Source organism: Gasterosteus aculeatus, unplaced genomic scaffold (genome assembly GCF_964276395.1).
Source record: "Gasterosteus aculeatus unplaced genomic scaffold, fGasAcu3.hap1.1 HAP1_SCAFFOLD_31, whole genome shotgun sequence".
Classification (NCBI taxonomy): Eukaryota; Metazoa; Chordata; class Actinopteri; order Perciformes; family Gasterosteidae; genus Gasterosteus; species Gasterosteus aculeatus.
The window spans coordinates 137,501-143,277 of NW_027554889.1; positions in this window are offsets into that span (position 1 = coordinate 137,501).

The window sequence follows — 5,777 nt, forward strand, 5'->3', positions numbered from 1 at the left end:
GGAGACCGACCCTTCCTTCAAAGCGTCCCAAGTGGTCCTTCGTCATCGGATATCTGTCGGGAAATACCGCTCCATGGAACTGTTTATTTCATCCATCCGCTGCACCTGCTGTTCTGCCATCAGTGTCCGACAATAGCGCTTCTTCATCGGATATCTGCCGGGATCTCACGCTCTCTGGAACTGTTTAATTCATCCATCCGCTGCACCTGCTGTTCTGACATCAGCATCCGAGAATAGTGTCCCGTACTGGGACATGGTCTGGGATATCCCGCTCTCTGGAACTGTGTTATGTTTATTTCCTTCATCCACTGCACCTGCTGTTCTGACATCAGCATCCGAGAATAGTGTCCCGTACTGGGACATGGTCTCGGATCTCCCGCTCTCTGGAACTATGTTCTGTTTATTTCCTTCATCCACTGCACCTGCTGTTCTGACATCAGCATCCGAGAATAGTGTCCCGTACTGGGACATGGTCTCGGATCTCCCGCTCTCTGGAACTATGTTCTGTTTATTTCCTTCATCCACTGCACCTGCTGTTCTGACATCAGCATCCGAGAATAGTGTCCCGTACTGGGACATGGTCTGGGATCTCCCGCTCCATGGAACTGTGTTCTGTTTATTTCCTTCATCCACTGCACCTGCTGTTCTGCCATCAGTGTCCGACAATAGCGCTTCATCATCGGATATCTGCCGTGAAATACCGCTCTCTGGATCTGCTCTGTTCTGGCAGGTAATCAGGGAGATTTTAAGTAGATGAGTGTCCGGGAATAGTGGGCCGTTCTGGGACTTGGTCTGGGATATCCCGCTCTCTGGAACTATGTTCTGTTTATTTCCTTCATCCAGTGCACCTGCTGTTCTGCCATCAGTGTCCGACAATAGCGCGCCGTTCTGGGACTTGGTCTGGGATATCCCGCTCTCTGGAACTATGTTCTGTTAATTTCCTTCATCCAGTGCACCTGCTGTTCTGCCATCAGTGTCCGACAATAGCGCTTCATCATCGGATATCTGTCGTGAAATACCGCTCTCTGGAACTGTGTATTAGTCCGTCCGCTGCACCTGCTGTTCTGACATCAGCATCCGAGAATAGTGCGCCGTTCTGGGACATGGTCTGGTCTCTGCCGCTCTCTGGAACTCTGTATTCATCCATGCGTTACACCTGCTGTTCTGACATCAGCATCCGAGAATTGTGTCCCGTACAGGGACATGGTCTGGTCTCTGCCGCTCTCTGGAACTCTGTATTCATCCATGCGTTACACCTGCTGTTCTGACATCAGCATCCGAGAATAGTGTCCCATACAGGGACATGGTCTGGTCTCTGCCGCTCTCTGGAACTCTGTATTCATCCGTCCACTGCACCTGCTGTTCTGCCATCAGCATCCGAGAATAGTGCCCCGTACTGGGACATCAGCCAGGACGCACCGCCGTCATCTCGTTCGTTCGCTCAGTCATCCATCCACGAAAGCTACCGATCAGCCACAGTGCCCGGAATGATGCCTCCTGCCGGGGTAGCGTCCGCTTGCTCCCCGACAGCCAGTTCTGCATGAGGCTCCGGTTCTTCCACCCCCGCCACTGTCCGAGGGTGTCCGAAAATACTGAGGTCTGAGTCGGATCCGAACCGCACAACCACACGGTCTTCACGACTGGAGGCCTATGTTTCTAAAAACCGGGTTTCAGGAATCTGCGACCTGGTGGCCCAGTGATGTCGGCTGGAACTTTTTTTTTCCGGTCCGCTCAAAATTCTCCAGGCATTTTCTGAGCTTTCCTTCACATAGTCCGACTTTTACTTAGTTTCTGACGGAGCCAAAAAAGTCCGGGTTTTTTTGCCCTCCTTATCGTCCCGACTGGAAACTTTAACTCCGTATTTTAAGTCAGAAAATTAAAGTTCTTTTCATCCAGGAGACCGACCCTTCCTTCAAAGTGTCCCATACAGTGCTTCGTCATCGGACATCGGCCGGGATCTCCCGCTCTCTGGAACTGTGTATTCATCCATGCGGTACACCTGCTGGTCTGCCATCACTGTCCGGGAATAGTGTGTCGTTCTGGGACTTGGTCTGGGATATCACGCTCTCTGGAACTCTTTATTCATCCATCATGTACACCTGCTGGTCTGCCATCACTGTCCGGGAATAGTGTACCGTTCTGGGACTTGGTCTGGTCTCTGCCGCTCTCTGGAACTCTTTATTCATCCATGCGGTACACCTGCTGGTCTGCCATCACTGTCCGGGAATAGTGTACCGTTCTGGGACTTGGTCTGGTCTCTGCCGCTCTCTGGAGCTCTTTATTCATCCATCCACTGCACCTGCTGTTCTGCCATCACTGTCCGGGAACAGTGTGCCGTTCTGGGTCATGGTCTGGGATATCACGCTCTCTGGAACTCTTTATTCATCCATCATGTACACCTGCTGGTCTGCCATCACTGTCCGGGAATAGTGTACCGTTCTGGGACTTGGTCTGGTCTCTGCCGCTCTCTGGAACTCTTTATTCATCCATGCGGTACACCTGCTGTTCTGCCATCACTGTCCGGGAACAGTGTGCCATTCTGGGTCATGGTCTGGGATATCACGCTCTCTGGAACTCTTTATTCATCCATCATGTACACCTGCTGTTCTGCCATCACTGTCCGGGAATAGTGTGTCGTTCTGGGTCATGGTCTGGGATATCACGCTCTCTGGAACTCTTTATTCATCCATGCGGTACACCTGCCGTTCTGCCATCACTGTCCGAGAATAGTGTGTCGTTCTGGGACTTGGTCTGGTCTCTGCCGCTCTCTGGAGCTCTTTATTCATCCATGCGGTACACCTGCTGGTCTGTCATCACTGTCCGGGAACAGTGTGCCGTTCTGGGACTTGGTCTGGTCTCTGCCGCTCTCTGGAGCTCTTTATTCATCCATGCGGTACACCTGCTGGTCTGCCATCACTGTCCGGGAACAGTGTACCGTTCTGGGACTTGGTCTGGTCTCTGCCGCTCTCTGGAGCTCTTTATTCATCCATGCGGTACACCTGCTGTTCTGCCATCACTGTCCGGGAATAGTGTGTCGTTCTGGGACTTGGTCTGGTCTCTGCCGCTCTCTGGAACTCTGTATTCATCCATGGGGTACACCTGCTGGTCTGCCATCACTGTCCGGGAACAGTGTGCCGTTCTGGGTCATGGTCTGGGATATCACGCTCTCTGGAACTATGTTCTGATTATTTCCTTCATCCACTGCACCTGCTGTTCTGCCATCAGTGTCCGACAACAGCGCTTCATCATCGGATAACTGCCGTGAAATACCGCTCTCTGGATCTGCTCTGTTCTGGCAGGTAATCAGGGAGATTTTAAGTAGATGAGTGTCCGGGAATAGCGGGCCGTTCTGGGACTTGGTCTGGGATATCACGCTCTCTGGAACTATGTTCTGTTTATTTCCTTCATCCAGTGCACCTGCTGTTCTGCCATCAGTGTCCGACAATAGCGCGCCGTTCTGGGACTTGGTCTGGGATATCCCGCTCTCTGGAACTATGTTCTGTTTATTTCCTTCATCCAGTGCACCTGCTGTTCTGCCATCAGTGTCCGACAATAGCGCTTCATCATCGGATATCTGTCGTGAAATACCGCTCTCTGGAACTGTGTATTAGTCCGTCCGCTGCACCTGCTGTTCTGACATCAGCATCCGAGAATAGTGTGCCGTTCTGGGACATGGTCTGGGATCTCCCGCTGTCTGGAACTGTGTGTTCATCCATACGTTACACCTGCTGTTCTGACATCAGCATCCGAGAATGGTGTGCCGTTCTGGGACATGGTCTGGGATCTCCCGCTGTCTGGAACTGTGTATTAGTCCGTCCGCTGCACCTGCTGTTCTGACATCAGCATCCGAGAATAGTGCGCCGTTCTGGGACATGGTCTGGTCTCTGCCGCTCTCTGGAACTCTGTATTCATCCATGCGTTACACCTGCTGTTCTGACATCAGCATCCGAGAATAGTGTCCCGTACAGGGACATGGTCTGGTCTCTGCCGCTCTCTGGAACTCTGTATTCATCCATGCGTTACACCTGCTGTTCTGACATCAGCATCCGAGAATAGTGTCCCGTTCTGGGACATGGTCTGGTCTCTGCCGCTCTCTGGAACTCTGTATTCATCCATGCGTTACACCTGCTGTTCTGACATCAGCATCCGAGAATAGTGTCCCGTTCTGGGACATGGTCTGGTCTCTGCCGCTCTCTGGAACTCTGTATTCATCCATGCGTTACACCTGCTGTTCTGACATCAGCATCCGAGAATAGTGGGCCGTTCTGGGACATGGTCTGGGATATCACGCTGTCTGGAACTGTGTGTTCATCCGTCCACTGCACCTGCTGTTCTGCCATCAGCATCCGAGAATAGTGCCCCGTACTGGGACATCAGCCAGGACGCACCGCCGTCATCTCGTTCGTTCGCTCAGTCATCCATCCACGAAAGCTACCGATCAGCCACAGTGCCCGGAATGATGCCTCCTGCCGGGGCAGCGTCCGCTTGCTCCCCGACAGCCAGTTCTGCATGAGGCTCCGGTTCTTCCACCCCCGCCACTGTCCGAGGGTGTCCGAAAATACTGAGGTCTGAGTCGGATCCGAACCGCACAAACGCCGGTCTTCACGACTGGAGGCCTATGTTTCTAAAAACCGGGTTTCAGGAATCTGCGACCTGGTGGCCCAGTGATGTCGGCTGGAACTTTTTTTTTCCGGTCCGCTCAAAATTCTCCAGGCATTTTCTGAGCTTTCCTTCACATAGTCCGACTTTTACTTAGTTTCTGACGGAGCCAAAAAAGTCCGGGTTTTTTTGCCCTCCTTATCGTCCCGACTGGAAACTTTAACTCCGTATTTTAAGTCAGAAAATTAAAGTTCTTTTCATCCAGGAGACCGACCCTTCCTTCAAAGTGTCCCATACAGTGCTTCGTCATCGGACATCGGCCGGGATCTCCCGCTCTCTGGAACTGTGTATTCATCCATGCGGTACACCTGCTGTTCTGCCATCACTGTCCGGGAATAGTGTGTCGTTCTGGGACTTGGTCTGGTCTCTGCCGCTCTCTGGAGCTCTTTATTCATCCATCATGTACACGTGCTGGTCTGCCATCACTGTCCGGGAATAGTGTGTCGTTCTGGGTCATGGTCTGGGTTCTGCCGCTCTCTGGAACTCTTTATTCATCCATGCGGTACACCTGCTGGTCTGCCATCACTGTCCGGGAATAGTGTACCGTTCTGGGACTTGGTCTGGTCTCTGCCGCTCTCTGGAGCTCTTTATTCATCCATCCACTGCACCTGCTGTTCTGCCATCACTGTCCGGGAACAGTGTGCCGTTCTGGGTCATGGTCTGGGATATCACGCTCTCTGGAACTCTTTATTCATCCATCATGTACACCTGCTGGTCTGCCATCACTGTCCGGGAATAGTGTACCGTTCTGGGACTTGGTCTGGTCTCTGCCGCTCTCTGGAACTCTTTATTCATCCATGCGGTACACCTGCTGTTCTGCCATCACTGTCCGGGAACAGTGTGCCATTCTGGGTCATGGTCTGGGATATCACGCTCTCTGGAACTCTTTATTCATCCATCATGTACACCTGCTGTTCTGCCATCACTGTCCGGGAATAGTGTGTCGTTCTGGGTCATGGTCTGGGATATCACGCTCTCTGGAACTCTTTATTCATCCATGCGGTACACCTGCCGTTCTGCCATCACTGTCCGAGAATAGTGTGTCGTTCTGGGACTTGGTCTGGTCTCTGCCGCTCTCTGGAGCTCTTTATTCATCCATGCGGTACACCTGCTGGTCT